Here is a 25,416-nt window from a genome sequence, read left to right as displayed (position 1 = left end):
GGGTTCGTTATTGTAGGTATTTTCCTTCTGTTGTGTTTCTTGCCTAGAGAAGTTCCTTTAGCATTTGTTGTAAAGCTGGTTTGTGGTGCTGAACTCTCTCAGCTTTTGCTTGTCTGTAAAGATTTTAATTTCTCCATCAAAGCTGAATGAGATCCTTGCTGGGTAGAGTAATCTTGGTTGCAGGTTTTTCTCCTTCATCACTTTAAATATGTCCTGCCAGTCCCTTCTGGCTTGCAGAATTTCTTCTGAGAGATCAGCTGTTAACCTGATGGGGATTCCCTTGTGTGTTATTTGTTGTTTTTCACTTGCTGCTTTTAATATGTTTTCTTTGTATTTAATTTTTGACAGTTTGATTAATATGTGTCTTGGCGTATTTCTCCCTGGATTTATCCTCTATGGGACTCTCTGTGCATCCTGGACTTGATTAACTATTTCCTTTCCCATATTAGGGAAGTTTTCAACTATAATCTCTTCAAATATTTTCTCAGTCCCTTTCTTTTTCTCTTCTTCTTCTGGAACCCCTAGAATTCGAATGTTGGTGCATTTAGTGTTGTCCCAGAGGTCTCTGAGACTGTCCTCAGTTCTTTTCATTCTTTTTTCTTTTTTCTGCTCTGCAGTAGTTATTTCCCCTATTTTATCTTCCACCTCACTTATCCGTTCTTCTGCCTCAGCTATTCTGCTATTGATCCCATCTAGAGTATTTTTAATTTCATTTATTGTGTTTCTAATCGTTGCTTGATTCATCTTTAGTTCTTCGATGTCTTTGTTAACAGTTTCTTGCATTTTGTGTATTCTATTTCCAAGATTTTGGATCATCTTCACTATCATTATTCTGAATTCTTTTTCAGGTAGACTGCCTATTTCCTCTTCGTTTGTTAGGTCTGGTGGATTTTTATCTTGCTCCTTCTCCTGTTGTGTGTTTTTCTGTCTTCTCGTTTTGCTTATCTTACTGTGTTTGGGGTCTCCTTTTTGCAGGCTGCAGGTTTGTAGTTCCCGTTGTTTTTAGTGTCTGTCCCCAGTGGCTAAGGTTGGTTCAGTGGCTTGTGTAGGCTTCCTGGTGGAGGGGACTAGTGCCTGTGTTCTGGTGTTTGAGGCTGGATCTTGTCTTTCTGGTGGGCAGGTCCATGTCTGGTGGTGTGTTTTGGGGTGTCTGTGGCCTTATTATGATTTTAGGCAGCCTCTCTTCTAATGGGTGGCGTTGTGTTCCTGTCTTGCTAGTTGTTTGTCATAGGGTGTCCAGCACTGTAGCTTGCTGGTCGTTGAGTGAAGCTGGTTGCTGGTGTTGAGATGGAGATCTCTGGAAGATTTTCGCCATTTGATATTATGTAGAGCTGGGAGGTCTCTTGTGGACCAGTGTCCTGAAGTTGGCTCTCCCACCTCAGAGGCACAGCACTGACTCCTGGCTGCATCACCAAGAGCCTTTCATCCACACGACTCCTCAGTTTGGGATGATTCTTTGTCTATTCATGTATTCCACAGATGCAGGGTACATCAAGTTGATTGTGTAGCTTTAATCCATTGCTTCTGAGGCTGCTGGGAGAGATTTCCCTTTCTCTTCTTTGTTCTCAGAGCTCCCGGGTCTCACCTTTGGATTTATCCCCGCCTCTGCATGTAGGTCGCCGGAGGGCATCTGTTCTTCACTCAGACAGGACAGGGTTAAAGGAGCAGCCACTTAGGGGACTCTGACTCACTCAGGCTGGGGAGGAGGGAGGGGCACGGATGCGGGGTGAGCCTGCGGCGGCAGAGGCTGGCGTGACGTTGCACCAGCCCAAGGCACGCCGTGCGCTCTCCCGGGGAAGCTGTCCCTGGATCCCGTGACCCTGCCAGTGATGGGCTGCACGGGCTCCCTGGAAGGGGGGTGTGGACAGTGACCTGCGCGTGCACACAGGCCTCTTGACGGCAGCAGCAGCAGCCCCAGCGTCCCACGCCTGTCTCTGGGGTCCACACTTTCAGCCGCAGCTCACGCCCGTCTCTGGAGCTCCTTTAAGCAGCGCTCTTAATCCCCTCTCCTCGCGCACCAGGAAACAAAGAGGGAAGAAAAGGTCTCTTGCCTCTTCGGGAGCTCCATAGTTTTCCCAGACTCCCTCCCGGCCAGCTGTGGTGCATTAGCCCCTTCAGGCTGTGTTCATGCCGCCAACCCCAGTCCTCTCCCTGCGCTCCGATCGAAGCCCGAGCCTCAGCTCCCAGCCCCACCTGCCCCGGCGTGCGAGCAGACAAGCCTCTCAGGCTGGTGAGTGCTGGTCGGCGCCGATCCTCTGTGCGGGAATCTCTCTGCTTTGCCCTCTGCACCCCTGTTGCTGCATTCTCCTCCGTGGCTCCGAAGCTTCCCCTTCCACCACCCGCAGTCTCCGCCCGAGAAGGGCTTCCTAGTGTGTGGAAACCTTTTCTCCTTCACGGCTCCCTCCCACTGGCACAGGTCCCATCCCTATTCTTTTGTCTCTGTTTATTCTTTTTTCTTTTGCCCTACCCAGGTACGTGGGGAGTTTCTTGCCTTTTGGGAGGTCTGAAGTCTTCTGCCAGCGTTCAGTAGGTGTTCTGTAGGAGTTGTTCCACGTGTAGCTGTATTTCTGGTGTATCTGTGGGGAGGAAGGTGATCTCCACGTCTTACTGTTCCGCCATCTTCCCCGGAAGTAGGATAAATTTTTTTTTAAGGAAAAAGAAAAGAATGCCATAAAGCAAGCACGGATTCCCCCCTCCCTCCCCCAGTTCACTGTTTCCTCCCCAAGGCAGATGGAAGTGTTGTTTCTGACAGCAGTTAGATGTCTGAAGACAGCTGGGAGGGCGGGTTCACACTCACCTCCTTCCTTCACCTCTCCTCTCCTCCCAGAACCCCCAGGAATCTCCCCTCTGCCGCTCTGAGTTTGTCTCCTCTGGTTCTTTTTGTTCCCTCCACCATCTGCCCCTCTGTGCTGTGTTTTATGACCCATTTGCCACCCTTCCCCCTGGAGCCCCGGCCTCTAGCTGAAAGGCAGGTGGGCGAAGGCGGGGGTGGAACAGATTGCTTAAAATCAACGAACAGCCCAAACTGCCTTCACTAGGAAACAGTGTCCGTTTCATTAGTTGCTAATGAATATTATTAAACTAATCTGTCATTGGTTTTCTAATTATGTGTCACCAGGCATCACAGTGGCAGCTGAGGTGACTGCTGATGAACAGTTTTCCTCCTTGAATCCTGTTTTTTAAAGTAAGAACTGCTAGGAATGATTAGCAGTAATCTGAACCTGGTAAGATTTTCCCCCCTTTCCCCAGCCTGTCAGCAATTTTTGTCCCCCAAGTTTATAATACTACCAGGATCTTATCACCACCTGCCTCACCAAGCTGCTCCAAACTTGGGACAGCCCTATTGCTGAAGTCTTCAGCTCCACTGAGACCACAGCTTCTCATCATTTCCCGTCATGGTTTTGTGGGTCTGGAATTTGGGCAGGACTCGGCGTGTTGCACAGACTGGGTCATTCAGTGCTCAACTGGTCTGGAGGGTCCTGATGGGTTTTTCTCGCATGCCTGGACCCTTGACGGAAGGGGCTAGTTGGATGTGGGGCTCAGTTGGCCCCCGGCTCTCTCTGTGTGTTCTCTGCCTCACCACGTTGTCCCTCCAGCAGGGTAGTTGAACTTCTTCTACCGTTGCCCAAGGCTCCAAGAGAGTATTCCACAGACCAGAAGTAGAAACTGCCAGCGTCTAAAGGCCTGATCTAGAAGCTCACATAGCATCATTTCTACCATATTCTGTTGGACAGTGCAGTCAGGGTCTACCCAACTTCAGTCTACTCTTAACTTGGGCTATTGAGTGCATCCCAGAAAATTGTACACCCCTGCAATGTGTCCCGTCTGAAAGCAAGTGGGTTCAGATCTCAGTTGGGTCATCAAAGCTGCCTGGTCAGCCTTCTCTTGTGTTTGATTTCTCTCCCTTCCTGTGATAGTTATAAGAAACGTTTACCCCCTCCTGGAATGCCAAATCTAGGTCTCCCTCTTGCAGGACCTCATTTGATCTAATTCTTAGCAGGTGGCCTTGCCTTCTGTTTCTCAGAGGTATGAACATTCTCTGTCACTTGAACACGTCATCTTCAAACCCCTGTCTCAGAGATGTCCTGCCCTCCTTTCAAATGGCCCTACCACTGTTTGCACCCTTCATGTCCACACTTTTCCTCAAGGTCTGACCAGTATTATCATTCCTTCTCTGGGTCCATTTTCTCAGCCTAAAAACATGCTCAATCTTGTCATGGAAATACTAGTGCTATCAAATCCTTGGACCTTCCTGACAAAGGTTACCAGGGGCTCCTGACCACGGTATCCAATGGTGGAACTAATTTTTAGTCCTTACCTTGCTTGGTCTCTCTGCACAGTTCACCACTCCTTTCCTCTCAAACTTCGTTTTTGGCCATGCTGTGCAGCTTGTGGAATTCGTAGGGACCAAAAGCAGATCAGTGGTGGTCTGGAGGTTGAGGGAGGGAAAGACTACAAAGGAGCACGAGGAAATTTGGGGGGTGGGGTGGGAATATTGTGTGTTTTGACTGTGGTGGTGGTTTTTCATGAGTGTAAGTATCTGTCAAAACTCATCCCATTGTCTGATGGATGCAGTTGACTGTATGTAAATTATACCTTGATAAGGTTGACACTGCCCCCAAATCAGATGGGTGAGCGGGGCCAACAGGCCTAGACAGATTGGTCTGTCATTAGTAGACAAAACTGAGTCATGAGCTTGCCTGCCCACCAGACTGTCACTCTGAGCTTGAACCCAAGGCCAGCCCAAGCCCTCCCTCCCAAGCCAGGCTCCTTGGAAAAGAGCAAGAGGGGTGTCCCAATAATAGGAGTGGGTGGGCAAAGGAGAAAGGGGGAGTGTGTGGGGTGCTGGCCTCCAGTCAGTGGCCATCCAGGGACTTTTTCTTGTGCTCTTATGTAACCTTCCTCAGCGGCCTTTGGGTCAATCATACCAGACCCATTGTCACCGGAGGGTTAGGTGCAGCATGCGGGATCTTAGTTACCTGACCAGGGATCAAACCTGTGCCCCCTGCAGTGGAAGCACTGAGTCCGAACCACTGGATGGCCAGGGAACTCCCTCCTCTCAAACTTTTGCTGGTTTCAGAATCATTTTACGGTTCTTTTTTTCCTTGACTTCTCCCTTCCTCAAATGTTAATATTCCCCTGAAGTCTGTCCTTGGGTGTTTGCTCATGCTGTCTGCTTTCCCTCCATGGTGCAATTCGTGGGCATGTCAATTGCTGTCTAGTCTGAAGACCCTCAAACAGATCTAGCCCAGATCCTTTTCCTGAGCAACAGGCTTATATATATATAGAATTACCCACTAGGCATCTTGGCCTGGATGTCCCACAGACAACTCAAACTTACATATCCAAAGTAGGACCTGTCACCTAAAGAAAAGCGCAACCTAAATGACAGACCGATTTCTTAGCCTGCTTCATTTTCCTGTTTAGAGGCTTCAATCTGCAATTCTTGTACTCTTTTTCCTTGTTTTTCACATTCACTTAATCACCAACTTGGGTTGATTACCCCTCCTAAGTATCATTCATCTTGCCTTCATATCGATCCTTATTACCTGGTCAGGATGATGACAAATAGGTAAGTGGCTTCCTTTCTCTTCATCTCGTCTACCATTATTCTGTTATCCACACAGCCACAAAAGACATACTTCTAATCTCAAATTTGAATAAATCATTGCCCTGCTCCTGATCCTTCAATGGCTCCCCATTGTCCAGCAATTAAAGCTCAAACTTGTAGCCTGGCATAGTAAACACTTTCTGCCACCCAGCTTCATCCCTCCATTCCCTTCCTTACACCCTATGCTTCAGCCTCATTCCTGTTTTATGTTTTCTTACCTTTGCATTTGATGTTTTGTTCATGCCTGAAATCCCTCCCTTCCTCTCTCATCAGGCAATTCCTACATACACTCTAATTCTCCACTTAAGTTTCTGTAAGATATTTTACATCTTGCTCCCTGAAAACATTTGGCCATGTCTAGAGAAATTCTTAATTGTCACAAGTTGGCCATGATATCAGTCAGGGCTGCTGCTAAATGTTCTACAATATAAAAGACAGCTCCCCACAACAAAGAATTCCCTGGCCTAAAATGTCAGTAGTACTGAGGTGGAGAAACTGTTTTAGGTCAGTTTTCATTGTGCTACTATTCCTGGATATTTTTAAGTTTTTCCTGCCTACTGTACTGGCTGTTCTTGAAATTCTTATCAGTCATTTACACTTTAGAGTGAATGAAGCTTGGTTGGTTTCTTGAATAGATTGGTTTGTAAAGGAAAGTAGCTTAAGAAAGAGACAGAATGCAAAGGAAGCACTACAGTTCTTGCTTGTCTCACAAGATTATCCTCTTCTGTTCTCTAGATTTTCAGACTCTCTCTTTTCTTCTTTATAGTCAAAACACTTCTCAGAACATCTCCAGGCAACCTTTATTTGCCTTAGTTTACTAGGACTTCTAACAGTGACGCTCAAGAGGAGAAGTGCTTACCAGTCTCTTGGCTTCAGGCTCCATTTCCACTCTTCGATGCTCTCCTGTGTATCGTGGTAGGCTAGAAGTCTGAAAACTGCATTTCTAAAATCCCCCTGCCCAATGGCTTCCAGTTACCTTCTACAAATTGGAGGTGCTGGTGGGAGATTAGGAGGAATGAGGAAGGAAACAATATTTTATCTGCTTCTGCGGTGCAGCAGAGATGGCAGTGGTGGTAGACAAGTCTAGACTCTAGGCATCCTGCCCAGGCAGTGGGTGTTCCAACAACAAAGCACCTGTAGACTCTGGTTCCAGTAGCAACCATGACTGCTGTGGACAAGTTTAGACTCAACTTTCTGCAAAGAAACCCTGACTGTTCTCCCAACAACACCAGCATGGAATGTTCTGGCAATGGGGTAGGGATCGTGGATGTTGAGTAACATTTTCCTTTTGTTCCTCCAGTCCTAGGATGGGAACAGCTTCTTGCAATTACTGACCTGTGGCTAAGTTCACCTTTTCTCTTTTCTCTCTGTTGGTTCTTTCCAGATTTCTGTTTCCTGTATTAAATTTCCTGTCTGCAATACCTATAGTGGCTTCCGTTTTCCTGATGAGACATGGAATGGTACAGCATTAGTATGGCACAATCCCATTCCCAGGAATTTTTCATTTTTCTGGGTTCTTGAGGTATAGATTAATCACTATAAAATTTTACTTCCTGGAGGTTAGGGTGTGAATCCTGGTAAATGGGGTGTTTGAACTCCAATATAAAGAGAAATATGGTCTCTTGCAGAGGTAAGATGTTAAAAACTTTTCTGGTTGAGAAGGACTTCAAAGCAAGGTCCCCCTACCTCACTTCCATAATCTTTTTTTTTCTTTTAACATCTTTATTGGAGTATCATTGCTTTACAATGGTGTGTTAGGTTCTGCTGTATAACAAAGTGAATCAGCTATACGTATACATATATCCCCATATCCCCTCTCTCTTGCATCTCCCTCCCACCCTCCCTATCCCACCCCTCTAGGTGGTCACAAAGCACCGGGCTGATCTCCCCGTGCCCATAAATCTTTATAGCCTTCTGACATTGAATGAATTGATAGGTTTGATCTAATTTTCTCTTCTCTGAAGTTAAAAGCAAGTCCTGATTTTATTTTATTTTTCTGAGGAACTACATTCCTTGGATACAACTCTGAATACCAACCACAGCAGTACCTGCTTTGACAATCTTGCCTGCTGTATTAGCATGAAATAATTATGCAGGAGCCCACACAGCCTCATTTGCTTCATCACATAATCATGTACCAAGCAGGCATCTTTTCTGAGAAAATACTGAAAACTTCTGATGCCTTCCTTTCTACCATAACTAGAAAACAATTCAAACTACCCTCGCTGTCCGTAGTGAGGTCTTTGGCTCTGCTGTCCCCCACCCCACGCCAAACACTCACATGCTCACCATGCAGGCTGTTTTTCTGTTGTTCAAATACTAAAAGCTATACCTGACTTTGGGTCTTTATATTTGCTTCCCAGAAATCCTCTGCTTCTAGATCTTCTCGTGGTTAGCTCTTTACCGTTCAATTCTCAGAGTTAATACCACTTCTTCAAAGATGATTTCATTAATGTACCTGTACAGAGCTGTTCCCCGCTCCAAGTTACTCTCCACTCCATGGTTCTCTTTAATGTTTCATAGTTCATATTGCTCTATCAGCATCGGAAATTACATCATTTGTTTATTTGTTGATTATCTGCCTTCTAGCACTAGGATGTAAACTCTCCGAAGACAGGGAGCTTACCTGTTTGCCTTTACAGCTTTATCTCCAGAGTTTAAGGTGTTCTGTGGAAGACAGAAAGTGCCTAACAGACAGTTGTTGAATGACTTGATTACTGTTCTCACTGTGCTTTCTATTCAGTTCAGCAAGTGTTGATGGCGTCTGCACTCTGTGGATGGTACTGTGGTGAGGGGCAGAGGACATGGTGCCTCTCAGCTAGTGTTCAGTGTGGTGAGAATGGGGTCTGTCAATAACTACGACCCCCTCCCCAACAAAAACCAGTTGCTACTCAGCACTTACAATATGCCGGGTACTTGGCTAAGTGTCTCCAGACTTCATCTCATTCAGTCCTCTCAACACTTCATGATGTAGGTATGAATCACCCCATTTTACAGGTGAGAGAACTGAAATCTAGAGGGGTCATAATTACCCTAAATCATGCGGGGAGTACATGCCAAAGCTCCAGACTGAACTTAAGTCGGCCTGAGTCTAAAGCTGTACTTGTTAATACTTTACAACACATGTGTTTTCAAATACCTTACTTTGTTTTTCAGGATACTTGTTATATAAAGGGTAGGATTTGATTCTTTAAATCACCTTCTCAATTTGAAAGAAGTAGATGAGGGAAAGAGAACTTTCCTGTTGTGAGGCAAGGAAGTGTGTTAGCTAAAGAATAAGGATTCCTCCAAATGCTGGGTTCTTGCCCTTGACTTATTGCTAACTCAGAGCTCCATCTTATTCTTGATCTACTAGGAAAAAGTAGTGAGGAAGAAAGAGATGAATGGGCTACATGGAGGAGGTAGATATAGTCTGATAAAATTGAGAGTTCAGGCTAAAAGTGTGCCTCTTCCCCACAAGGCTTAAGAAGATTCTCTCCCCTTTTGCCTTTCCACCAGCTAGAAATTCATTCCTATTACCTACAGTTCACCTGGAAGCAGAGACTAGTTCTAGGATGGCTATCAGCCACTCACACCTCAGGTCAATTAGTTTAAGCTTTAGAATGCTTTCCACCTATTTGGTCTCTGTTGATTAGAGAAAATGGGAGATCTGATGAAGGAGGATTTGGGGGACCTGCATTGGGAGGGGAGGTGATGTTTTAGGCTGTCGTGGGGCTGCCACATAACTCCAGAGTGCTGTCTGGTTTGGGTTCAGAAATGGGGGTGACGCCTAGTGGGAGAAAGGATTAGAGACACCCAAGGTAAGTGGTTTTCTAGCTCAAAGGATCAGAGGTGACTGAATCCTGTGGGGCATATGGTGATAGCTCTGACATCTTGTTTGCACATCCCACAAGCAATAATGCCCTCTCTCCATGTGCCGGTATCAGAAAGGCTGCTTTCATCTTCCTTTTCACCCACTTCGAGTGCACCAGTTTTTTCAAGGGAGATGAAGGCAGCAGAGCTGGCCTGTTGTCTCCAAAATTTCTATCTAGTTATTTGATATCCTTGGGATTTCCCTGATTAGCCTTGAGAAGTCATTCACCACTGATCAGAGTTACTCCTCGGGGGGTGGAAAGAAGTAGAAAAAAACAGGAGAGGCCACACAGAAGTATTAAGAGTATGGAGAGATGATTCTCTACAATATTCTTTGACTTTGTTCTTTGTCCATGATTCTAGAATGAGCTTTGAGGGGGATTGGGGATGAGGATAAATCTGCTTTCATTTCAGGGGAAGAGGAAGAGAAGGAAATCGTAGCTTTCACCAACTTTTTGTAGGAAACAGATCTGCTTCACCCCCCTGGAAACTATCAACTTTAAACAAACAGACTCTAGGAAGCTTCTCTGTAGTGGCAGAATAAATCTATCCTTACATTTCTCTTGAAATAACAAGGAGATGAAATACAAAGGAAAACCCTTGCACTCACTAACGTAAATCAGTCCCGTTGTTGTGTTCAGCACATACGGTGTGATAACGTTGCCCACTGCTCGGAGACCTACTAACGGAAGGCCAGGAGCAAAACACAGCAGGCCTGCTTTAAGACTCCGTGGCGGCCTTGACGCTGAACTTCATTGTATTTGTTGCTTTGTGTCTCTGCTTTAGCACTGCTCTTACCACCATAGTCTCTCACCTTCCCTCACTTTTCCTTTCCTATCTTTCAGGACTTGAGAGGGCTGGGTAATTTAACAACTTGGGTGTGGACTTTGTAGAGTTCTTTTAGTCGGCAGTGGGCTTGAGGGACAGGTACCAGTGATTGATGGTGCCTCTAGGACAAAGCAAGCTTCCTGCTGGAAGATTTGCTTTCCCCCTTCCCCTAGCTTTATTGAGGTAGAACTGACATATAAAAATTGTATATATTGAAGGTGTATAACATGGTAATTGGCTATATGTATATATTATGAAATGACTACCACAGTCAAGCTAACTAACATCTGTCACCTCACATAGTTACCTTTTTTGTGGTGAGAGCACATAAGATCTACTCTTTTTGCACATTTCAAGTATATAACACAGTATTAACTATAGTCATCAGGCTGTACCTTAGATCCCCGGAAAAAGGAGTTACAGGGAGTTACAGACTTAGATTTAAACAAGGATGGAAAAGAGGTTTTATTTGTCCCCTGCCCCCCGCTTTCTATTTAAATATAGACTTTGAAAAAAGGGAGAGGGTCCAGCATTTACTTTTGTATGTAAACTTAAAGTACATGCATGAATGAATGAAGCAGGCTACATAGCTGCTTGTGTTACTGCAGGTACGAGCACAAATGAAAACCAAAGAAGTTATTAACAGGACCAGATGCACAGCATATCTCTTTTCTTGGGAGCTCAGAGAACCTTGTGCACAAAAATGCATTTATCTTTGGATTGACCCTTTGAGAGTGGTATCTGGTTAACATATTACCCTCTGGTTTGTTAGGGCCCGCACTTAGCTTTTTGTTTCTATTCACAGGAGATCCTAGATAGGTCTGAACAAGCCCATGATGAACGCCAGACCTCATGTACACAAAGATTCTAATAGGAGAGAATTAAGCAAACAACAAAGAAAGCATACTTGTTATTGAAGTAAAACTCGGTTTTTATCTTTTGAATAAAAAAACCAATACTCTAGTTGTCATATGAACGAAGACCTAATTCAGTTACTTTGTTTTCTGAGTCCCTGCCCGTGGCATCCCCACTAGACCAAGGTATCTGCCAGGACCCTGCTGTGCAGACCACGTGGCATCTCATTGTCCAGCTGAGGGACAAAGGTTTTGTTATGAGGTCCTGCGTATCCACACAGAGGGTTTTCCTTGCTCATTCATCCTATGCCATTTCAGGGCTATGGAATCCTATGGTTTCCAAGTTAGCACTCACCCATTAATCCTTGAAACCTTGGAAGTGGCAACCACCCTGAAAATCATGTGCTATATTTAGAGAACTTCTCCGAGGTGACTTGGGAGACCACTGACGTCCCAGCTCTAAAAGGGCTTGTGGCTCTGTACGCAGCAGCTTGACATGGTGGGATAAGTGCCGACTCTTTTAGGTGCATTAGGTATGGAGGGCTGGCAGTGTTAGGGCAGAAGACTTCCTCCCTGCTTCAGGCTGTGGGCTAAGTTAGCCGAGGCTTCCTCAGGGCTGCACTCGTTTCTGTTCCTCATGGTCACAGTGGCACGACTGACAGAGATGAAAAAGGAGTGGCTCCCCGTATGTTTCATGAAACGCTCCTGTATTTTCCTCCTCTGTTCTCATCAGAGGCCCGGTGGAGTGTCATGTAAATCTCCAAAGACAGGCGAACATGGGGGCAAACCTGCACCTCTCAAAGCAAAGGGGCTGAACTGCAGGCGAGGGCACATGTTCTCACCATCTCACCAGGATGGGGTTGCGGTGGGTGGCATAGCCAGACACGCAGTCCCTGACCCAGTACAGAGTAGAACCTGAAACAGCATGCCGCTTGAAAAGTTAAGGAGTTCTCCTAAATGTCTCTAGACGGAGACAGACTCTGGAACTGAAAGTGCAGTTGTCCTTGGAAGCCCTTCTATAATCTGCATAGTTACTCTTTACTGATCAACGACAGTAAAGCTGATGCCACTTCTTAAGACAAAGGAGATTGTCTCCCTCGGGCACAAGGGATCAAGCATTTTGACTCCTCAGAGTGAGCCGTACAGGTTGCTGGTGACAACCAGTGTCTTGTTTCTCCCCGGAGAAGGGGGGGTCAGGAACTCCTTGTCTGAGTTTTCAGGCTTGGCACACTTAGATGGTTCCAGAAGCCAGGATTTAACATAAATCAGTAAGGCAGATGGTGGAAGGCCAGGCTTAAGGGCATGGCTGTTACTCAGCCCCAGTGATGGTGGCTTTTTGGGAATGTGAACCCAGAATTGCCAGATCTTTTGAATTTTTCCAGCAGCAGCTGGAGTTCCAGGTTTTCATGTTGGAGGACAACTCAGATTATATATGGACACATACCTTAAGTGCTTTTGAGGGTACGTTGCTGACCAGTCCTAGAGTAACCCCCTTTCCCTGTTTATTGCTCACAGGAAAGAATCTTGTGAGCTTTTGGATGATTGGAAGTAAGCTGAGGTTGCACACACGCAGACTGCCCCAAAGGTTCCATCTGTTCTTCGTGTTTATTGTGATGGAATCCAAATGATAGAAGCTTGAGGTTAAAAAGTAGGGCATGACATCTGGTCTAGCTAATCCCTCCAAGGGTACAATGTGGGAACTTGGGATCTGAGTGAGATTCAGCAGGACTGCTGCTTATATGGCCTTTCCATTGAGTAACACACTATACGGTGCTCCTTGGAGTTGTGTGGTGGGAAGCATACAACTGCACAACCATCCATGTTGGTTTAGTACCATAGAGGTCCCTTCTGCCAGTGTAGGGTGTTCTATGATGGACATACTTCCTCCTTCCCATAGCCTATGGCCCCTAACCTCGGGGCTATGTCCTCTTAATGCTTTCCCTTCTCCTGAAGTTCCCACCTCCCTTCTCTTCCCAAGCTGTGGCTTTCCCCAGATTCCTCCATACTTTGACCTACAAAGTTGGGTATAAATCACAGCTGTGCCCTTCCTCCTACCTATTTTCACTTTTGGGTTGGGGTGAGACTTAGAATGCCAAGAATGGTAGAGGAAAGAAAGGAAGGAAAGGTGGCCTTGACACCGGGTCGTGGCTTAAAATTTTTTTCCCTCTTTTAGTTTCTATGGAGATCTGAAAGAAATTTAGGTATCTCTACTGTAATATTTAATACTTGGCCACTAAGTCAACATATGAGACACATCTCCCACATCTGCATAACTTGTAGGTCTTATTTTGCTACGAGAGCATCTGTATACTTTGTGATTTCAACTTGTATTACAAATTTGCCTGGGCACTACGTATCAGTCAGGGTCCTGGAGAAATCAAATGTCGTATCCTAATTGGATAATTTGTAGTGAGTTTGATAAAGGGATTATTTATGTATGGAGCAGAGTCACAGGCAGTTGTGCCATATGCTGGGGCTAGAAACAGTGGGTTGTTTGTGGGGCTCTGCTAACACTACCCTCAGTGGAGATATCAACTTGTGGAACCAGGTTGTATAGAAGTGGCTAATGACAGGAGACTGCCAGTCTGTGGTGGCCCCGCAGAAGGAAAACCAGAGGAATAAGTGTTCCAGCCTCGTTCTCCTGTCTACTGTCTGTTCGCTCCATTGGCCAAACCCAACTGGAAGCTTGTCAATATACATCATACAGGGTGGAAAGGGTGGAGAGGGGGTCTGGAGAGGCGTATGGAAGCTATCGAGCACAGCATTTTAAAATATCAAGGACTTCCAGGTAGAGTAATGAGATGCCAGTTTGATGTGGATTCAGGTGAGTGTAATTCTTAGTTTTAGTGTGAACAGACTAGTATGGAAATGCTATCTCAACAGAAGCATTTGAATAAACACTATTAAAGGAATGAAATACATGACAGAGGGTTAGCCACATGGTTGTTTATAAAATTCAACAAATATTTATTGACTCCTTACCATGTCCCTAGTATTGTGGTCATCTTATCTATGAGCCATATTGGTATCACTGTAATAAAGGGCAGGATTAAATGATATTTATGTGAGGTTCAACTGGCGCTATCTTTCCTTTGTAAACTTGTTTGGATAAGAGATTGTCCATCTCCCCTTCATGTATTATGTAGAGTGATTCTTCTGTATCAACGAACCTCTATACTCTTACTATTCTAGAGGAGAATGGTTTCTAGGAACACATAATCTTTTAACAGTTCAATTATTAATATGCAAGTTTTAATTTATGGAACAAACATTAAAATTGCACTTGCAGTTACCTCCTTGTAAAATGGAGATTAAATGAGATAATGCATATATCTGACCCTTTGTAAGCTCTTAATGAAGATGAACTGATTTGGAATAAAAGAGAAACTGCCAACCTCCCTACTCTGAAAATTCGATGTTTTCATGTTTCCTTATTCTCTTTTAAACCTTATTCTTGTGCCTATATAATTTGTGTATGTTAGGAGGCTTTTATTAGCAAGTGAAAGAAGCCCAAACTTCAGGTGGCATTGGGAGTGATGTCATCAGGACATTTTTTGCATTTCTTTGTCTCAAGAGGTCTGTCCTTCTTCAGAAGGCTCCATCTTCAGGCTGGTTTTCTTCAGGGGATATAAAAGGCCCCTCCTGTTTCAGGCTTCACACCTACATACCGGATGTCCTGGTCAGCTTCGGCTGCCAGAACCAAATAGCACAACCACGGGAATTTATTTCTCACCATTCTAGAGACTGCAAGTCCAAGATCAAGGTTCCAGAAGAGTCAATATCTGGTGAGGGCTCTCTCCTTAGGTACAGACTGATGCTTTCTCTTTGTTCTCACATGGCCTTTTCTTTCTGCCTGTGGGTGGAGAGAGAGAGGAAGCAAGCTCTTTGGTGTCTGTCCTGGTCAGGGCACTAATCCTATTAAGGGCACCCCACCCTCATGATCTCCTATAAATCTAATTACCAACTGAAGGCCATATCTTCCAATGTAATCCCATGGGGAGTTAGGACTTCATGTGAAGTTGGGGGTGGGCGATGCAGTTCAGTCCATAGCACTGGACTTGCCAGACAGGTCTTCTCCCCCAACTGTCAAACAGAAGCTCTGTCTTCACTTTGATTGGACTAGACGAAACCAGTCATTGCAGATAGGGAATGCCACAAACTGATTAGCTGGGTTTTTGCCCACAACTGATAGAATCATTGTAGCAAAGAGTGGGAGGATGAGATGATTTGGACTGGCTTGCATTGGGGATGGGGAAAGTTATGCCAAAGCAGCATGGCTGCCACCCAAGGTGGGAAGGGAGGCGTCAGCAGCATACCCTACATTTAACTCATCTGTTCCCCTATTGTTGGAGAGTCAGCTTGTTTTCAGTGATTCCTATTCTATAACATAACTGAATTTTAAAATTTCAAAATTTCGCATGAAAGTGCATTAATGTTAGGTTCTCAGAAGTCTTGTCTGACATGCTCAGCAGTGGTTGCTGCTTAATGGACAAAAGCTAGTAATACTGAAACCAAGTTTTCCAAAAAATCAATATTATTACAACTGTGAAGTCCTTGCCTTCCATCTAGTCTCGCCATAATGAAATTCAGTCGCGGCATGATTTTTGAGCTGCCTTTCTCAGGTCACATTGTTCTACAGAATGTGTTAGTGGGGTTAGTGTCAAAGCTCAAGCCTGTAACCTTTTGTTCCCTCCTAGAAGCAAATGATATTTAAAAATTAATTATTTATGGGTTCTTAAATGATGAATTAGGTCATTGGGGTTGGGTTTGCCACAATTAAGACTGATGTTTACTTATATTGAGGAAACTGGATTGTAATCCTTAAGTCTGACTTTTTATCATCCCATATTCAATATTTCATTATTATACATAGTTATCTAAACAACACATTGAAACTCAGCCTCTGCTAATGATCAATGTCATGCTAGATACTCTGGAAAATAAAAATGTGTGAAGGCTACTGTCTAGGTGGGGGAAGAAGACTAATCACATGGAAATGTTGACCAAAACAACCCCATCCTGAGTGTGTGATAAAAGAAGATTGGAACAATAGAAATTTAGAAAAGATTGCAGTGGATTGAATTTTCATGGGGGCTTCATGGTGGAAGTGGCACTTGAACTGGGCTCTGAAGGATGGATATGCAGGTTCTGGTAGGAAAAAGAATCTGGGAAGGGCATTTACCAAAGGGTGAGAATAAGTGCTGGTGTGCTGTGCTGGGATCCCTGAGAAGTTAAACTGGAGTGGCAATCGTGTGTGGGGGAGAGGTGGGACAGCGGGGAGATGGGTAGTTAGTTGTTCTTTCCTATATCTCCTCCAACTGGATTTCCTCCCATTCTAAAACATCCTTTGGGGGGGCTTTAAATTGCTTTAAAAAGGCAACAATATGTGAAACGTGAAGGTTGGAATCATTTTAGAGTCCTTGTGCTCAGTGGACACAATCTTAGGAGAAGGTCTCATAGGGTGACAACCTACTTTCAGTTTTTGTTTATTCCTTGGATATTTTTTATGAGTTTATAGGCACATCTCAATAAAGAATGTAAATGGTATCTCCTCTCTCCTAGTTGACGTGGGGGGGTGGAGTCTCTGTCCTTTGCTGATATTTAGTCCAGAGTCTAACTGAAAAAACATGAAGACTACAGGGCAGAAAAGTATGGAAATTGAAACCAGGAACTAAATGCAGGAGTGGAGAGTAAGTGGATTCTGACAAGTTAAGAAATTAAAACAGTTCCATAGATTCTAAAGTAAACCTATAGTTACGGGTTAAATTAAAATTGATATTTTCATTGTCAGTATTTAGGTGGAGTTAAACTTTGGGAATATTAAGACATGATACATTTATATTGATTCTTCCAATTGGCTTTCCTTAAAGCATAATAAAATGTTATATGCATAAATGTGTATGTATATAAATAGATGTTTTCCAACATTGTTAGAAAATGAATTTTAATTTACTGAAGAATCATCTTTCATGCTTATTGCTCAAAATTCTGAACTTACATGTTTTCTTACTAACGTCTGGAGATGTCTATTTATAATCACATCTTGAAAATTTTCTTAAAAGTGGCAATATATGTGTCTGCATCTAAGGCACGCCACAATGACTCTGGTTCAATGTTATTGCTTTGGGTTCTTTGATTTACTGTCCAATGGAATGCCAAGTCTGGTTATATTCTAAACAAATGAATGGTCAATAGAATTTATTCTCCTCAAATTTTTGTTGGGTTTATATGAAGACTGGCATCTGAGTAGTCATTGGAAGTAAAGTATTTTGTGAGGAAAAATGGCTCAGTGTTCCACCTGATAGGAAAACAGGCAATTGTTCTCAGCATTTAAAATAGGTGAAACTTTTCTGTACTCATCTTGATTGTGACATGTTCCATTTACACAAATGTAATTCAGTTAACTGTTAGTTTATTTATATATTTGTAGTTTTTAACCTGTAATAATTCTGATGTAGTTAAATTACCAAATGTTATTTTGGGAGTTGATGCCTTAGGCCTTTTTCTAAGGTGCCTGCTTTTCCCCTAATCCTCAAATTTTTCTCAATCCTAGCCCTTAAGTTTCTCTTGCTCCCTGCTTCTCCCCTTCTTCTGACTCAGCTCATTATTATGAGCTCACCTTTGGCTTCTTTAGCAATGTGATGGTTATGAATGTACGTTTAGGAGTCTAATCCAGTTGCATCACTTAGTTGCTGTGTGATCTTGGATAAGTTACTTAACCTTTCTGTTTCTCCATCAGTGAAGTGGAATCCTAATAGAATCAATCTTACTTTTGAAGAGTAAGTGAGATAATGCTTGTGAAGTGCCCAGCACTGTGATTGACCCCATAGTAAGCATGAGTATTAGCTAAGGTAGTCTAGCTGTGTTATTGTAACAATCAACACAGGATTTAAGTATCTTTAAAACACACATGTTTATTTTTCGTTCACCTGGTGTTGGCTGTGGGTCTGGGAGACTCTTCCAAGGGTTGGCTCAATGGTAAAGGCTGCTTCGACCTCATGGCCCCTCCATCTCAACACATACTTCTGTGATCAATGATGTAGGTGGAGGCGAGTGGAGGGTCTCACTGTCTGTCAAGTGCTTTGGCCTGGAAATGACACATATCACTGCCCCTTAGAACCAATTGGCCAGAACTAGTCATGGCACCTAAAGTTAAAAGAAGCAAAGATGTAATCTTCCCATGTGCCCAGAAGGGGATGAGCCCTGCACTCGATGTCGCCATAGATAAAGAAAATGTCACAGTACACAGTGCAGCCGTATACCAGGCGAAAGTCCTCCGGGAAGCTGGCTGATGTTGGAGCCACAGAAGTTTCAAGCTTTACATTAGGCCTTAAAGAGACCTTATGTTTTTCATTTGTTCTCAGAATTAAGAGCTCCGGATGGCCTGGGTAGTCTAAAATAATGGCCCAAATTTAGAATAAGGCTGATATTTCATAGAAAATACATGAAGGGGCTTCCCTGGTGGTGCAGTGGTTGAGGTCCGCCTGCCGATGCAGGGGACACGGGTTCGTGCCCCGGTCCGGGAAGATCCCACATGCCGCGCAGCAGCTGGGCCCGTGAGCCATGGCTGCTGAGCCTGCACATCCAGAGCCTGCGCATCCAGAGCCTGTGCTCTGCAACGGGAGAGGCCACAACAGTGAGAGGCCTGCGTACTGCAAAAAAAAAAAAAAAAAAAAAAAGAAAAGAAAAATACATGAAGGATAAAATGAGATGATTTGTAGTGGTTCTGAGAGATTTGGTGCTGGTAATGAGGGTGCGGGTGTGCCGATTATTTATCTAAATCCCACGTGGTGTGGTTCACTACGGACATGGATCTGGTGTTTTGATTTTTCCCTTAGCGTTATTTTCCCAAGGGAGGGCTTGGCACTGCTATTGATGGAGAGGTTGGAAAGAGCCCAGTGCATCTTTGGGCCTGTGAACTGGGAGAAGTCCCTGCGCCCCGATGGTTGGATCAATCCTCCGTCACACCAGCACTGACAGTTAACGAAGTACAAAATAAGCCATGGACGTAGTCAGGTTCCCCATTCCAACAGGACTGGCCCCAGAAGTCAGCAGTTAGCCATGCGCCACTAATGGGGGCTGGCCAGGGAACCTCATTCACTGTGTGTCACTAATAATCCTGTTCATCAGGGCTGGGTCCACTAGTCTGCTTTTGGGGTGACAAGAAAGGAACTGGCATTTCTTTGAAATGTTGAAACTTTTTGGTGCCGAGTGGAGAAGTCCCTTTGTCAGCGCTGATTTTATTTGGAGCAAAGGTGTCAAGAGTGTGATTATTCCTTATCAGCTCAGGGAAAGGAATCACTGAACATGGAGAACTGTAACAAAATTGCCATAGAAACCGAGATTCCTTGATTTTTAACATCAGCTCCTATAATAACCTGCTGTGAGAACTTGGGCATGTCACGTAATTTTGTTGGACCTATTTCTTTTATTAACAAAGAATAAATGCTACACTACCTACTTTGGCAGTTTAATGGGAAAAGCAGATGAGAAAAATGCAGCCCCTTAAAAAGCATGAAGGTAGTAGAATGGATATTTTTCTTGTTACAAAGAAAAATATTTTATTATAAAATTTTGGAAAATATGAATATGGGTAAGTAAAAATTCAACGTGAAAATCTTAAAACCAAACAGAATGCCACCACATAGAGATAATGGCTGTTAATGAATGGGTGTATGTCTTTCCAAGAGTTTTATAATCTGCTCTTTCTATATAAAGTATATTTTCAACATCTTTTTGTTTGGTTACGTGCTTTAAATGGATGTGTGGTATTCCACCGAATGAAGATAAATGGTAAAACCGGTGTCCATTTTACAGTTATTTTAGGTTATCTTCAGTTTGCCTGGCTCTAGTGGCTATTTAGAACTTCCGCTTGTCCACTGCCTGTCAGCTATGTGGTCAGGGTAGGATTTCCCTTCTCCCTCCCCACCCCAAATCAGCCCTGCTTGGTGTAAACTAACCCAAGGTGGCCCCATGCCCTTTTGCCACGGGGACTGGCTCAGGAGCAAGCAAGGAACCTCAGTTAATTCCACTGGAATGAAGCTCAGTACTATGTTCTATGTGTTCTGTGGCTAGGAAAAGGGAAAAAAATTCCTCTCCTCTAACAGCTGCAGCCCTTTAAAAAAAAGGCATGTGGAAGCCAAGTTAAGAACAAAGTCTGCACATGGAGGAAGGCAGAGTTGGAAGGACTGGCAGAGAAGTCCAGGTAGAACCATAGTGCAAACTCGAACTACTACTGAACCTTTCAGTGGGTGAACCGGCAGACTCCCTGTATTACTGAGCCCAGTTTGAGCTGAGGTTCCTGCTACTTGAAACCAAAAGCATCCTAGTTGACACATCCGTTTAAAACAGCACTGCAACAAACATACCCAGTTAAATCTTTGTGCCCATTCATGACTTTTTCCTTTGCCTATATTTTAGTAGGATTGTGAAATTAGGGGGTGTGTGTTTGGCCAGATTCCCTTGAATTCCTTTTTACAGTTTTTATGTTACCGCTGGCTTTGATGTGCTTTCACTGCCACAGTAGGTACCTGGGACTCTTTTTGGGAAAACTGCACTTGGGCTACTGGAGTTTGTCCAAACACCTGGAGAAACTGAAGTGCCTGAAGGTTGACTGTGGTGCCTGGAAATCACTCTTGTGTAGCCCCTAGCCAGTGACAGGTAGATGAAGGGGTAGGAAAGCCCAGCTCCTTGGCCGCAGCTCTGAGGCACAACTTGCACTTCAGAGTGATGAAACTACCCTCTGCAGGACCTGCTGGGCGTATATCTTTGCGTGGCTTCATCTGGTCTCTGTCCTGCTTCCCCCTTCCCCTTGCCAGTCTCCCTTGGATCACGTGCACGAATCCTCATCTTAGGGTCTGCTTCTGGGGAATGCAATCAAAGAGAGCTTGTGAACGATCTTCAGGTTTCTGATGGCACAAACATTTAATGTAAATGATTAAGGGCTAGCACGACTGTTAGTCAGATGGGACGTTACGATGGTCTGGCCAGTGACATTGGATCTCAGGTACCTTGGGAGGTAGATGAAACAAGGAAGAGACTTCACATCTTCTGACAGTGGTTTGCCAAACACACCCGAGTGCAATTTTGAAACTGGCTGTGGATCGCTGAATGAATGTGTCAGCTCTTCCTTTGGGAAACTGAATATTATCCTGTCTAACAGAGCTCAATATTATGGTCTTTTTTTTTTTTTTTTTTTTTTTGCTGAAGTCTAAATCCCCTTCATTTAATACCATCCCATTTTCCTTAGTTATAGTCTATTGTACCATCCTAAAAACTCTTTATACTTGGTCCTAACGATTCTCGTTTGATACATTGGAAAATGCATGAGTCACCCTGCAGGAGAGAGTGATGGGGAGGAGGGTAATAGCATATAAAGCCCTGCGAGGGGCTCTTCCAGAAGGCGTCTCCAGCCCCCATGTGCTTGGGTTGGTAACATTAGTGCTGTCTTTGAGTCCTCTCCACCCTTCACAAATATCTTCTCTTCGTCCTTCCAAAGTCCCTCTTGTCCTGTCCTTGCATTTCCATTGTGATCATGTGCTTTGGTCCAAGTTCACACCTTTTATTGGGAACTGAATTGTATCCCCCCACCCCTGCCAATTCCTGTGTTAAAGCCCTCACCTCTAATGTGACTGTATTAGGAAATAGGGTCTTTAAGGAGGTAATTAAGGTTAAATAAGTTCATAATGGTGAGGCCCTAATCAGACTGGACTAGTGTCCTTATAAGAAGATAGAGACATCAGCAGCCTCTCTCTGTCCATGCACACACACAAGTAAGACCATGTGAGGACTCAGTGAGAAGGCAGCTGTCTGCAAGCCAGGAAGAGAGGCCTCAGAAGAAAGCAACTCTGCTGGCACCTTGATTTTAGACTGCAGAATTCCAGAACTGCGAGAAAGTAAATTTCTGTTGTTTAAGCCTCCAGTCTCTAGTATTCTATTATGGCAGCCCAAACAGACTAATGAACCTTTTTATGTTGGTTTTTTCCCCCAGGAGAACAGCACCTATAACAGTAGACTGGCATCCTGGTCCCCAGGTCATTTTGGTTCAGTTAAATTCTTAAAGTAGCACTTATATCTCACCTCACACTGAAATAAATCCTTTTGTAGCACGTGAGTGGCACAGAGTGGAGCTTAAAAGACTTAGCGGGCCATCATGCTCTCTCTAACCCACCCCTCGAACCTGCCTTATAGCATCTTCTTTGCTTCCCAGTCCAAACCCTGTGTTCCAGTCTCTTCCCTGTCCTCCAGTTATAGTGCCCACTCCTTCCTTGCCCAGTTGGAATTTTCTCTAGCTTCCATGCCAACTGTCCAAACCCCATCTGTTCTTTAGGGTCATCCTAAGCCTTACATCTCTGGGGCCTCTTCTCAACCTTCCAGCCAACCTCTGCATCACTCTGGTACTTCCTGCCTTTGCAGAAATCTAACAGAAAGAGAGGAGGGGACTGAAGGCACCGTGCCTATGATCTCAGGTGGATGAGATTCTTCCCTGCAGGCCAAGTGTTGGACTGTAAATAATACCTTCAGGGCCTAAACTGAGAATAGAGGGATAGAAAGTGACTTGACCTTGGTGTATGTATGTGTTTATACCCATATATGTGAAGTCTGTGTTCTTGGAGTAGTGGCCCATTCATTTAGAGAAAAAAGCCTGCTCCAAATTCCCCATTTGGAACTAGAAATTTGTCCTTAATGAGGCACATGTATAACACAGGTTATAGATTAAGACTGACCTGAAGAGAGCATACTGACTTTTGTCTAAGCACGTCACACGTCAAAGACAGCTAGACGTGGAAGAAACCAAGAAATCAAGCGTGGGATTGCCCAAACTGCAGTCAGTTACTAACCACATTAATAACTTTTTAAAACCTTATTCACATTGCATCAAAGGGATGCTTTGATGCACTGCTGAGGTCTTCTCAGCAAAGCTCATGGGAATTTGGTATATGAGGATACACACTAGCGATCCATTTCATCGGTGTCAATATTTCTGGACAGTTTGGGTGGAAAGGACAATTCCTGAAGGTGAGATACCTTCACCGCGTATACTAGCATTGGGTCTTGCTTGTGTGTGTGTCACCAACTTCAGCCTTGCTGTAGCAATAATAACTAAGATACTGTAGAGCTGAGAGGCTATTTAAGTATTTATAAATATATACATAAGATAAAAGCACCTAACTTTTTTCTACCTATTGCTTAGTTTCCACAACAGTGTACACACCACACTTTAGGAAACAGTGATGTAGTCCAATCTGTCTTCTCATTTGAAGATGAGAAATGAAGGTCTGGAGACCTTTCATTGCTCAAGGTCACTCGAGTGTTTAAGGGCAGGATGCGGGGGTTCCTGATTTCCAGGGAACCTAACTTTTCTCTGAAATTATATTGCCACTTAACCTCTTAGCAGTACATAAAACAAATATTGATGACCTCATGGCATGCCAGCCCTCGGGTGAAATGGAGGTCTGTGATTGGCTCTCCTCTTAAACTTTTAAGAAATGGGAGTCTAGGAAAAAAACCCCAAAACATCCATGCAAAGACTCACTGGGCTGGAAGGGAGCCCGTGGTCATCTAGCTCAGTGCTGGGCGGAACCCTGGATCGTCCAAGGAGGATCTTGGAGACCTCTTTGCAGGCCAAGAAGTCAAGGCATAAGGGGGAATCAGGCAGGTTTACTTCTGTGTCTTCATGTTATTTTCATGTAAGATAGCACTGAAAATTTCAAAAGTAACACTGGAAACGTGCTGTGCTTGTCCATTTTCATCTTATAGGTAACGACATGAAGGCTCAAAGGGGGATCATGTTTTTCTAGTTAATAACAGACAACATTCCTCATCCAACATTCCTATAGCTTAAAAAAGCAATAGAGGCAAGTGGGTCCATGAACATGGGTTTTGTGGTCATGCAGATTTGAACTTGAATCCCAGCAGGGCTTGAATGGAGTTTTTCTCTCCAAATTAGGCAAACTGTTTCTCCAAGGCTCATGGGGCGGTCAGTGTTGTTATAGGAGAGTGAGGTAAAGGCATTTTCCTCACTATATCCTGCCCCAGACATGTTATCTGAAAGGAAGGAAGGAAGGAAAAATGGGAGGGATATATGGAGAAAGAGGGAGGAAACAAAGGTGGCAGAGAACATTCTTAAACGTCCTCCATGTTACTTCCACTGTGCTTCCACACGCTCCTTGGGACCTCGCTTGCCAACAGAAATGTTGATTAAGCACTCTGGTTCTTGTGTATTTTCTGTATTGGGAACACTTATAGTTAGGTTTCAGGGCTCTGAGCTCCCCAAACTGGGGAACTTGTCATAAAAAGGTCCTTTTAAAAAGCACAAGTGCCCCAAAGTTTAATGGCATTAGATTTTGGCAATGATTTCTTGAATATGACACCAAAGGCACAGGCAACAAAAGGAAAATAGAGAAATTGGACTTCATGAAAATTTTTAAAAATCTGTGCATCAAGACCCTATCAACAGAGGAAAAGGGCAATCACAGAATGAGAGGAGTTGTTTGGAAATCATATATCTGATAAGGGATTAATATCTAGAGTGTACAGAGAACTGCTAAAACTCAACCACAAAGCAAACAACCTGGTTAAAAAATGGGCAAAGGACTTGATTAGACATTTCTGCTAAGAAGATACATAAATGGCCCATAAACACATCAAAAGATGCTCAGCATCACCGATCATTAGGAAAATGCAAATCAAGACTACAGTGAGATACCACCTTACACACATTAGGGTGGCTACTATAAAAACAAAAAATAACAAGGGTTGATGAGGATGTAGGGAATTGGAACCCTGTGCACTACTGGTGAGAATGTAAAATGGTACAGCCATTGTGCAAAATATTATGGTGGTTCCTCAAAATTAAAAGTAGGATTACCATATGATCCAATTCCACTTCTGGGTATATACCCAACATAACTGAAAACAGGTTTTCCAAGATACTTTGTATACCTATGTTCATAGCAGCATTGTTCACAATAACTAAAATGTGGAAGTAACCCAACTGCCCACTGACAGATGAATAGATAAGCAAAACAGGGTGTATACACAACAGAATATTATTCAGCCTTAAAGAGGAAGTTCTGACACAGGCTACAACATGGATGAATCTTGAGGACATGATGCTAACCTACCAGTCACAGAAAGACAAATGCTGTCAATTCCACTTGTATGAGGCACCTAGAGTGGTCAAGTTCATACAGACAGAAAGTCGAATGGTGGGCACCAGGGCCTGGGGGTAGGGGTTGCTGGAGGGCAGAGAGTTCTAGTTTTTCCAGA

This window comes from Mesoplodon mirus (genome assembly GCF_964341445.2).
Source record: "Mesoplodon mirus genome assembly, contig: HAP1_SCAFFOLD_247, whole genome shotgun sequence".
Classification (NCBI taxonomy): Eukaryota; Metazoa; Chordata; class Mammalia; order Artiodactyla; family Ziphiidae; genus Mesoplodon; species Mesoplodon mirus.
This window is presented reverse-complemented; position numbering follows the sequence as displayed.